The sequence below is a fragment of the Silurus meridionalis genome, chromosome 22 (assembly GCF_014805685.1).
Source record: "Silurus meridionalis isolate SWU-2019-XX chromosome 22, ASM1480568v1, whole genome shotgun sequence".
Classification (NCBI taxonomy): domain Eukaryota; kingdom Metazoa; phylum Chordata; class Actinopteri; order Siluriformes; family Siluridae; genus Silurus; species Silurus meridionalis.
In genome coordinates, this window is record NC_060905.1 from 7,469,334 (window position 1) to 7,481,867 (window position 12,534).

Here is a 12,534-nt window from a genome sequence, read left to right on the forward strand (position 1 = left end):
ATTGGTCTGCTGATGAACCAATAGACTGTACGAGGCATAAATTCTACACTGGATGTGGACAGGCGTGACAGGCAGCTTTAGCGGCAGCACTAAATGAAATTAAACTGTTTGAGGAAACCAGGCAGCTGTTTGCATAGGGAATTCTCGCCACAATTTTCTTTGCCTGATGTGAGACACAGCTGCACATTTACTGTACACAAACAGAAAGAAACCGAAGGAGGCAAAGAGCTACCAATCATAACGTCACAATATTGTGATCACGGGACTTGTGTAGTTTTGTTCCGTATAATAATTAACCACATTTTCCTACAGTACGAACTGTTATTGTTGTAATATGTCAAAGGCTTTGTCACGTTTCTGGTTGCCTATTTTCTCCAAAGGTCTTTGGAGACCACTAGTTTTGTCATTAAAGTGTACTTGTCACACGTCATCAAGCACTAATTAGTTTTAGCTGACAGGAGGTGTCCTGGAGGTCAGAGGTCATAGGGAAGGGTCGTGTCTGAGCTCAAGGATCAACAATCTCATTAGAGACACTGGACCTTAAATCAAACCGACAAGCGAGTAGAAAACATGCGGCCACACCCTTTTTTTTCTGGGCTTGACACCTAGGGACACTTGTTTAGTCTTTTCTTTCCTCATACAACTCTATACATAAAACAAGGTGTCATTTCTGGTCCTCTTCTGAGAAGCGCCCTCTGTGGACCTAATGCAGGAACTGCATGCACAAAGGTTTGCATAGGCTTTGACACAGTAAAGTATTTAACCTAGAAAGCGCTCGATTTGCTAGGATTGTCACAACAGATGTTTCAGTAGTGTTACCCTGCGAGCTTAAAATAGTGAATAAGTCTTAAATTAATAACCACTCCCTCTCATGTAAGCCCCAGTTCTCTGCCAATGCTAAGTGCCCTTGTTGACTCAATTGGATTAGCACTAATATGTAAACACAGGAGCTAAAAAGAGTAATCCTCTAATAAATATGGGGGAGAAACGGCAGCTAAATACATCAAAATATCAGGTTTGCTATTTGATAACAAGACACGTTCTTACGGAGAGAGAATTTATTAAAATGAAGACTGACTGCGAGAGATCTGAGCTAGCTGTTTTGACCATCCAGTGGCAGAGTAATTACCCGTTTGTAACTTGGGTGGATAATAGGAGGCAACCCTTTAGGGGATAAGACAAAGACTTGTTAATTATTAAAAGCTTACATCAGCTGAGCGCCAGAGAGTTGCAATTATTAATGTTGTTGTTCTTGTTTGTGCTTAAACACCACTGTGGCTGTTAATATCCTCATTAACCAAAATGAATGATTTTTTATTACTGTTGATTTGGTCTGGGGGTTGCTAATGCAGCTGGGCCGCATTGTCTACAGCACTACGATGAGTGCCGAGTGCTTGCATTCTTAGTTTCTTAGATTCATCTTGTCTTCTGCCGTTTTAGACTTCCTCTCACTTTCTTTCTAACCAAACATGGAGAAAAGTACATCACATCGCTTCTTTAAAAATACTGGCTATAACACAAATCCTATAGCACATAGGAGCTGTGCGTAATTTATCCCATCATTAGTTATCCGAGTTATTAAAAACTCTGCCTAACATTACATTTATGCCACAAAACAAAAGAGGTGGGAATCAGCGGAAAATTAGGAGATAGAGGCATGTCATGTTAATTCTGTCTCGCAACACGTTACGTTTGCTCGCAAGGTTTTACCCCACACTGGAAAGTCTGAGGTGTCCTCAAAATGTCTGCTTGCATTAGAGAAAGTCACAGCATTAACGTTCAAAATACCTTTGCTCGAGATATCACTTGGTGCACCAGAAAAAAAAAATAGGGAAAAAAGAGTTGAATTAATGAGCTTCACCTTGGATTAAACTGAATAGCTGTCTATTAATTACATGCAAAATATGGAGCATGTCTGAAGTGCATGATCACAGGGGCTGCTGCGAGTCCTCCAAATGTGCATAGAGCAAAGGTTCATTTAAAACTCTGTCCTCATGTGTGTATATGTGTGTGTGTGTGTGTGTGTGTGTGTGTGTGTGTGTGTGTGTGTGTGTGTCTGTGTGTGTATGTGTGTGTGTGTGTGTGTGTGTGTGTGTGTGTGTGAGAGAAAGAGTTTTATGCTGCATTTATTCCAACGGAAGCAGAGCTGCAGAGAAATTGTAAATTCTCTACTCCCCTCAGAGCTGACTCTCTACATTACAGTATTTACTATTTCAATAACAAGCTGAAACACTGGCCGATCACTTCACTGTGCAGGTAATAACAAACATGAAGCTTTGATCTTAGTGATCACAGGACTCCCCACTGTCTCTATTACTTCCCTGTGAGGATTCTTTGATTCGTCCTTTGTTTAAGACCTCTTAAATCAGACTGAGGGCACAGCTTATGACATACAAAACCTGAAACTATACAGCGAACGTTTACAAAAAAAAAAAAACATTTATCAAAATTACATAAAGGTTATATGAATTTAGTGATTTTTTCTTACAGAGCTTTAGGATGTCTTTTAATGGTAATACGGGTGCAGGGAGGTCAGAGAGGCCTGCAATAACCACTGCACTTATGTGTGGATCTGTGTGCGCTAGTGCTTTCCCGCAGTAAAACATTGCCCTTTGTACCTCATGATGTGCCACAGACAGGTCGTGTGAAATCCAGTCCACCATACACATCCACCAGCAAAGCTGCAACAAAGACGCATATGTATTACTGGATTGTTTTACAAATGTAACCTTATTGATAAAGCAAATAAGATCATTTACCACCCCAAGTCGTTTCTAGTATAATCGGAAGCATATGCAATTTTAAAGGGTGTTTCTCCTGCTAATGGGCCCCTAGGGGGCCTGAGGGGTTAATTGATGCAGCTGTTGATGGCTTTTACACATGACGCTGGGATCGTGTCCCTTGTGACTCTTATTCCAAGGCAGTTTTTAATGAAGTGCTAAACAGAAGGTTTTTTTTTTTTTTTACAACAGAACTGTATCCAAGAGAATGCTTCAAAAACACAAAAAAGAAAAAGCTTTTAGGGAAAGTGCAGGAGATGACCATTGATTTATCTGTTAAATAAGCAGTGCTTTACCACACCTCCCTCCCTGTTGATTTGCAGTTCCTGATAGAAGACCAGAAGGGAAAGAAAGTCGATTGTGAACACAGTGTCACTCAGTTAGCACATTATTTCACCCAGACTGTGCGAAACATAAATATGTTCCCCACTTTTTGCATGATGTAGCATGAATATATGGGGTGCTTATAGACCTTTTGGTGTTGTAACTGTTTATAGCACAGTAACAAGTGAAGTGTTATGAATTCTATCAATTTTTAAAAGTAACACATTTTATATATATATAATCAAACATGATTGTCATGATTCTCTTGATATACAGTATATATATATATATATATATATATATATATATATATATATATATATATATATATATATATATATATATATATATATGTATATATGTATTTATGTATGTATGTAAGGGCTGTCAATCAATTAAAATATTTAATGATGATTAATCACAAATCTCGTAATTAATAAAAAAAAATGTTCTATCTGTTTTAATGTACCTTAAATAATACTTTTCAAGTTTTTAATACACGAATCAACATGGGCATGGACATATATGGATGCTTTATGCAAATGTATGTTTATTGTTAGTGAAACCAAACTCAACATAGAGCATGAACACTAAATATTTTAGCAAATGTTTTAAAGTAATTATGCTGTTTTAAATTACGTACATCATCAAAACACCAAACAGACTTTGGTGCTTCATTCGAGACTTGGGGCATCAGTAAAACAAACGTTAAGTAATAAAAAAAAAATAAATTGGGTGGCGTTTATTTATTTATTTATTTTGTTTTTTTTTCTCTGAGTATAAAAAGGACGTCATGAATAAATGTTGTGTTGAAGGTTTAAATTTGACCTTTTATATTTATTTATTGATATATATATTTTTTTAAATAATCAATCAGAATTGCCCTCTGCATTAATCACGAATTAATAAAAATAGAGCCGTTAAAAATGAATTTGCGTTATAAATATAACTGTATATAAATATAGATACACACATGCACACACACACACACACACACACACACACACACACACACACACACACACACACACACGTATATATATATACACACACGTGTGTGTGTGTGTGTGTGTGTGTGTGTATATATATATATATATATATATATATATATATATATATATATATATATATATATATATATATATATAGACAAACATCTCAATATTGATTTCAAGGAGATTCTCCATATCTTATTACAAACTCCATTTTGACAGCTGCTTTTTTTTATATGTTTCTGAGATGATGACTTCAGAATTTTATAATGTCACACCTGGGCTGGTTTTAATTATGCAGTTATTATCATAGCATAGATAATATTTGTGAAAGCCAGGCCTCTCCAAGAGCAATGAATAGTTAGAGAAGGCCTTTTTGTTGGCAAACATCCACGATATCCAAGAATCGAAAACTGTATACAAAAACATGGCAAAATTTATTTGACTGTTGGCCATGACTGGGTAAAGCTTGGAACACTGGGTGTCATGGCAGTGTGATGAACTGGATTGCAGCCTCACCCTAAGGATAATACTCCGTAGTCACTAAATTCTGCTCATTAAAATGACAAACCCAAACACAGAAGCAGTAGACCATGGGATTCAGCTGTGTACCACATCTGGCCTGTACCAGCAACCCTCGCACCAGCACAGACACCCCACCCCCGCCCCAGTGCGCACACATACACCTAGACACACACTGCAACCTCCATCAAATCTAAAACAATCAACTTGCCTTTCATTTCCAATTTACCAGCCTGCCACAAAGCCCTATTAGAGTTCATAATCATACACTGCTGGTGATTTACAAATGAGGATAGAACAGTCCTCTCCATCTCCCTTATTCTCCTACTGTGCACTTCTTCTCCTTCTCTCTCTCTCTCTCTCTCTCTCTCTCTCTCTCTCTCTCTCTCTCTCTCTCTCTCTCTCTCTCTCTCTCTCTCTCTCTCTCTCTCTCTCTGTCTCATCTCCCTCTCCAGTCGCCATCTCGTTCCATCCGTCAGCCTTCTCCATCCTGATTATCTGGAGACGCCAATTTCAAAGAGACATCTTAATAGTGATGTCAACGTATTAATTAGATGTGTTAATGAGCTAAAAGCAGCCCAAATTAAATTAATGCAGCCGTAGACACAGAGAGCGAAATTAGCTTCAATTTCTGTAAATGATTCTGAAGTGTGCACAACATATCAGGCTGCCTGAACATTCCCATCCCCCAAAGCTAATCAAGAGCTACATTGCAATTAGCTGCTTAATTAAAGCAACACTCTGCTCGGAAAATCCGGCACAATTAAGTAATGGCTGTTATAGCATGAAGGCAGACTGTATTTGTCTTCGGGATATACAGAGGGGAAAGGAAAACCCACACATATTATGTCACATATTAAACACACAGACACACACGCACACACACGCTACGTCCCTGATGGCCAGAAAGGAGCAGGGGCAGCCAAGATGGGCCGAGGCGGTTCTGTATGGAGGGCTTTCTCCACTCCAGCTGGAAGCGACATTGCCCAGCTTTAGACTTTGTGCCAGCTCAGACTTCCTAGCCCCGAGGTTTCATAGCCATCTGAATTGGCTTTGTCTGGGATCAGCATGGCCTAATTGCCATTTTTTTCCTGTGTTATCACATTGTTGCTTCCCATTTGGACACGGGCGAGAGTATAACGTCAGGGCTTCCCCCACCTCTCTGCATTTCAATGGTCCATTCCAGAACCGGGTGCAGCTTTGTTTATAGCCTATTCTCTGGCCATATGAATTTAACCCAAGCCAAACGAAAACTCTCTGGGTTTTTTCCCTGCTGTAGACATTACTTTTTAACCATCGCTGTGGCCAAGCATGCCCCTTCTGCCCACTCAGTGTGTTTGGTTATTTACCAGTTCAGAGAGTGTGGGTGGGAATTAGAGGGTGGGGTTGAGGGAGGAGGCTATGATTAACACCATGTGCTCAACAGGGCTACTAAGGGAGGCTGGTGTGAGCAGCATCCTTTCAGCAAGCCTAGACCATCGAGCGACATATGCCGTTGGACAGCGTGCATCGCTCTGTCGAGACCCTTCTCCCTTGTGCTTCCTAGGGCTCTGATCAACTGGGAACAAGCGTCACTCACAAACACCATCTGTCGGGTACAGCCTCACCTGCTAGCAACGTTTAACCAACACAATAAGCTCCGAGGCAGAGATCACATACATAAATAGTTACATTTCCCTCAAATGTGCTTTAATGAAAGCTAGAATGAAAGGATCAGTGTAAAAAAAGTAAAGACAAAGGAAACATCAGTGCAGGACCACTTCTCTCGGACAGCTTTTCCCTTTTTTTTCTTCCTTTAAAGAGGAGAAGAGACACCTGAAGTGTTTAATGCTAAATTAGGTTTTCAGAGACAATAATTAGACTTCCCTCCCTTAAGGTAAATTACCTTCTAACCAATTGATCAGCATTCTAATTATAGATTTTTGCCTCGAAGCCATTTCTAGAGCTTGGTAGAGCTTTTCCTGGTAAATGTAAAACAAGTTAAAATACATGCAGATGCATGAGGAGCGGTGTAATCAGGCTGACGTGCCTTCTGAGCCGTAATTGAAGATAGTAGGGAATTAATCTAGTGCATTTTTTCAGCCAAGAAATCATATGTAGATACTGTATGTACACTGGAGATTTCACATCAGAAATCTTAGCATAAAATTAGCAAACACAAAAACCCTTAACCTTAACTAGCATGGAATTAGGACATTGAGAACAATCTAATTAAATATTTTCTTTTTTTTTTCTCGTTAATTTACAGTTTTCTGAGTGCTCTAGAAACATGATTTACACTGCACTTGTACACTACACTTTCTTTGCTTGCATTTTCACACTATTTCTAATTTTGAAATTGGGTTCTCTTATATGCTGTCTAAATTCAGAGGTCACTGGGAGAATTTGCAGAATAAGAACTGAATTGTATTATGTAACTGATACAAATGTTTCCTGTGTATATGACAAACTAGCGAATTTTAAAACTTGAGCAAGTATCTGAAACATGCACATATGTTGGAAATGTTTGATCCAATACATATTTCTACACATAATATAGATAAGACACAAACTGAGCCATAAAATCATCTATAAATCAGCCGATCTGGACATGAGTGTCTCACTCTCATCCTGATGTCACTATGATGTTTGGTCTTAAATCATCTATTATGTTTTATAGGTAACCTTGAAAAACAGAGTATATTATATATGGTGGTTATGGTTATGGTGGTTAGACTTTATATCCTGTAGCTGGTAAGAATCATCTGAAACAACAACACTAACATATAGTGACACCAATGCAGAGTACTGCTAAGTGGTTAAGTGTTAAAGCACTTTGGAAGCATTTGAGTAGAAAATATAAGTGACTATCATGCAGCTTTCAGTTGGTGTTCACGTTCTCCATTAGCGTCGTGCTCAGCTCCACACGGCGGCACTGTAGCTCCTTAAAGCTAAAAAGACCAGTCATTGAAATGCAGCCCGCAGTGCCCGGTGCTAATTAATATGGAAATTTCACATTGTTTGTTAACTCCGATGTCAAATTTTGATGCAAGCTGCGCCTTCTAAGTTAACAGAGATTTATCATAGATCGAACCCGGCCTCCTGGCAAAGCCCAGTCCCTCCATGATTTAATATTATAATATTAGATCCCTATTGCATATAACTTGGGAGACATGATAATGATATTTTTATTAAGCTAAAGTAATTAACGAGTCCATTTAAATATGTAATTAAGCACTTAAGCATAATTCTGCAGTGCTGCATAAATCCAAAATAATAATTAAAAAAAAGTGTTTATTTTCTGATTTGTTTGTAATTTGTTTTGATAATTGAAACACTATTTAGCTTCTGTTATAGTCAGAAAAGAATTGTTAATGTGAAGATACTCATATACAAGTTCTGGCAGAATTCATGTACAAATGTGTGGTATGAGTGTAAATTAAAAGCAACAAAAATAAGACAATAAGAGAGAGAGAGAGAGAGAGAGAGAGAGAGAGAGAGAGAGAGAGAGAGAGAGAGAGAGAGAAAGGGAAAGAGGCATGTGAGCTTAATGCACACCCTGAGAGCTGCTTAATTTCTCCGAGCTGCCACTCCACGGCACGCTTTGAGAGCAGCTCACAGATAAACACAGAGACACAGAGACGCATCTTTGGCCCCACTGGAGCCATTTACCTTTTTCCAAGTAGATTCAAGATATTAATTAAGATAAATTTACCTCAATTCTGCCATCCGGTTATTTATCAGAATTATGTTAATCATTTCTGCAGGGCAAGAGAATTATTACCCACTTTCTGTCTCATTTATATTAATATTCAGACTTAAATAATTTAGCAATATGGTCCATCTGGTTTGACCACGGTGCACCGCAGCAATTCCACACGGCTAAATACTGTAATAGTGTGTCTCGCTTTTACAAACAATATCCCGGCATTAACCTTTGCCCTGGCTTGTAAATAATTAAATGGTTTAATAAAGGCAGAAAAAAAAACAGACCAAATAGACAGAAGCTGATGATTTAGAAAAAAAAAAAAACGAAACATTCGTCAAACCGTGAATGTCATCTGATAGGCGTCTTCACTCATTAACACTCTCAGTGGCCTTGGGATTGACTTTGAGCACCTGTTTGTTAGCCAGGCACATGGCAAGGGTGGGAGAAATGGGTGTTTTTTGTTGTGTATGTGTGTATGTGTGAGGCCCACACGTGGCACATCACACTCCTGCTCAGGCCAGCACTAATTAGGGTGAAGTGGAGGCCAGTGGACGCGCAGTATGATTAAATTTAGATCTGGAGGGAGATCTTGACCCGAGTGTGCCCCTCATCTAAGTGACATTTACCCAGGATAACCATGCCACAGCTGAGCCTTATTAACCTTCTGTAGACCTGAACACCGCTGACTAGATTAATTGGCAGATGGATTATTAAATAGATGATTGAACATCTCATATCTACAACACACAGGTTAGTTGGCAAAGTCTCATTATCACACACGCTCCTGGATACGCTGGCCTAAATATGTCAGAAAGATCATCTGTAGGATTGTTGTTTCATCGGGTGTGAGGAGACTGACATATTCTACATGACACTAATGCATTTAGTTCAAAATTCACAAGGACAAGGATCATATCTGTCCTTGTGTTCAGATTCCATTTGAAGAAATCCATATCACTGTGGTAAAAAAGTGGAAATTTATATTTGTGGAAATTTGATTGATAGTGTATTAATGATCATTTTTGTCTGTACTGTAACACCTTACCCCTGTACCAATATAGAGATTTTATTACGCATTATATACATTCATTTCTAAAGAACATATAGAGATTTAGAAATACATATATTGACATTTAAGATTTAAAATATAAAATGTACATCCATTTAAAAATGTACTGCAGTGGACTGATAGAGGATCAGTGTGTAATGTGTTATAAGTATCTGTAACTGTATCTGTATTTTTTTTAAGGTTCCAAATATTTATATCTGTGCTTGGATTCATATAAGAAAATAGCATGGTCTAGATCAGCAACACAGGGATAAAAGTTAAGGTTCTGTTTATATAAAAAAAAGCTGGATAAAATTCCTCCTTAAGTCAAAATGTGGTGCCTAAATTAATTTTCCAGGAATATTTTATTTTAATAATTATTTAAACATAATAATCTTGCTTTAAGAACTATAAAAAAAATGTAGTGAATACACATGTTTAACAATATATTCAAAACCATATCATAATATCAATACTGTTATACAACCATTTTCAGAAAGCAGCAGGGGCATGCTGCACAGCCTATGTGGACTAATCAAAAATAAGTACTAGTACAGGACTATTACCTTGTTTTACATTAAATTACTAAAAGAATTTTTTTTTATTGGTGGTGAGACTTGCTAAAACCTGGCAACCCTGTCTATGAGTTTCACACTGTGCATGGTGTTTTTGGTCTCCCATTCCTGCTACTTCAATGTGTTCCTGCTAGTCTCAATCTTAAAAAAAAAAAAGAAAACAAGAATTGCACCTCCAATTCCGTAAGTGCATTTATATTCCGTTTTATGCATAACATGTTCAATCAGGATAAAGTATTCATATTCGATTACATATCTAATACACAGTGTTGTGTTGTCACTTATACTACTTTATCTTGCAAATGATTAGTTTGGGTTTACCAACAGCACATTCATGACACTTTGAGGAAGTCCCCGAAGGCACACATAGTGCCGCATAACAGTGTTATTAATGCAAATTCGGTTAGCTCTTTAGTTCGAGGGCATTCGTAAATAAGTAATGCAGTACTGGAATAGTACTCTGTAATAGTTCTGAATGCAAATGGACCACCAGCACTTCAGGTGAAGATCACTCAATTCTATAAGATTCTATAGATTCAATAAGTGATCATGAAAGGAAATTAATATGATAGGGGAACCTTTATTGAAAATCTCTCTATACTTTTTTCTACACAATTACTACAGTTTCAGTAAACCGATAATGACAGACTTTGAATCTCTTCCCTCTTTTTATCGAAAGGCAAAACTGTACTTCCTCTAAGGCAAGCTTGATAAAACTATTCATGTCATGCTTACAAAGCTCCAGTGCAGTTAGTCTATAAATAGTAGTAGTGTTACCATTTGAGTAGTCCACCTTTGCAAAGTGATGTTAGTTTCCTCTAATGACTAAAGAATTATTTAATCCATGCTAACCATCAAACCCAATTCCTGTTCATTTGAACTCACAATAATGTGCGTTTACCAAATGTAGCCTCGGGACAGTGACTAGCTGGCATGTGGCATGTCTAGTAAAAACCATTCCTCCGACTGCAAAAACGCTGCATGCTCATTTTCCCGTGTAGCCAAAAGCGTTTTCCGTGACGTGTGTTTAAGTGCAATCTACTCAGCCGCGGGATGCCCATGTCAAATCAGTGCTTTCGAGGCAAGTGCGCAGCAGCCATGTTGGATTTGGTTCTGCATTGGGCAATAAGTGGATCATATTGAACGCATTACCATACTTGCGTGGCTGAGTCTCCCTCGGCCCCCTCTCACTCTCCCTCTCATATTCAAAAAGAAGATTATTACGCAGCGTGTGAGAAATGCCACCTCAGAGCGATGGTCCACATTATGCATTCGCTTTTTGCCACAGGAACCCGTGGCGTCCTGCTTCACCTCTGGGGCTGTGGTCAGTTCAAGCAAAATGCCTTAGACTCAAAGCAAGAATTATTCTATCTAAATCGCTGAAAGGGGGTAGGGGGATTAGCAAGGAGGAGGAGGGCGTAATATACAGGAGGCGGGCTGTGTTTGCTTTAGCAACTGGATGTCTAGGTTTGTTCTTTTCATGAAGACAAGCGTCATGTTGTGAGTCGGGGTGGACTAAAGCTTAATAGAGCCAAGAGCGTTTAGGGTTCAGGATGTGACCAGTAAGAGGACCTCTGACAGACAAGTCATGTGATATACAGTGTATAATCTGATCTGACAAATATAATCCTCCTAAATTATGAGTTTAAAGTGTTTTGCAATTAGCGCCATTGCTACGGTATGGCAGATTATAATGACCTGTGCACATGAATACGGCCACACTTGGCTTTACAATTTTTCCTTTCTGATCTAAGCACAATTCTGACACACCTCAAAATATATATAGGTTTTCTAGAGCACTGGTTCCCAAAGTTGGGCTTGGAAACCCTTGAGAGATCTGTTAAGAATAGCCAGTGAGAGGGAGATGATTAAATTATACAGGGGGTCTAAAAAGTCACAGACCAATGAGAGTAAAGCAACATATGCTTAGTTTTATATGCGTACGTATAACGTCTAAAATGATGCACTTTCTTATTTTATTTTTCCTGCAGATTTTATTGTATTGTATTTAAAACAACATATTTGCTCTCTATATATTTCCATTAGATCTATTTATTTATGTATTTAATGAGTATTTATTATTATCTATTAATTCAGCGAGTTATTCAGAAATGTATATGGCTTTAATCTAAACTTTATTTACTCAAAACAAAGCCCATAAATATTCAAAGGATGTCCATGTAATGCTCAGGTATGACACAACTCTAATTAATAGCCTAAATATTACTGCACACAAATTTATTTTTCTAAATAATATAATAAATATTCAAAGAGTTGGATTATGTTCATTAAAAAAAACCCTACGTTGAAGGAATTTACTTAAAAAGTGTTAGGAAAAAGTTTCCAAAGCCCTGCCCTACAGAAAGATTTAAGTCCATGATTCATCCATGAACTACGTTTTTCCACAAGGAACTAATCATTTTTACTAAAGCTCCTTCCACAGAGAGTTACCACGTTTATTGGTTTGTCACCCAAAAAAATGGTTTAGCAATAACATCAGTATAAAGTACTTTTTTCTCCCACCTTTATTTTTTTAAGTGTGTATTTATGAGCCAAAGTGAATGCGTGCTGTGAAATTATTGACCACAAACACCAACACAAAAAG

General features: G+C 37.9%; 1 protein-coding gene across 1 annotated transcript in view; it reads right to left on the reverse strand.

Annotated features, from left to right (window-relative positions):
• Positions 1 to 2,385: 2,385 nt before the first annotated feature.
• micall2a (mical-like 2a) overlaps positions 2,386 to 12,534 on the reverse strand; it is a 33,783-nt gene continuing 23,634 nt past the window's right edge. The window contains exon 20 of the transcript XR_006923720.1: positions 2,386 to 2,681. The gene's annotated coding sequence lies outside the window, so the exon portion shown is untranslated. The remainder of the gene's footprint in view (positions 2,682 to 12,534) is intronic.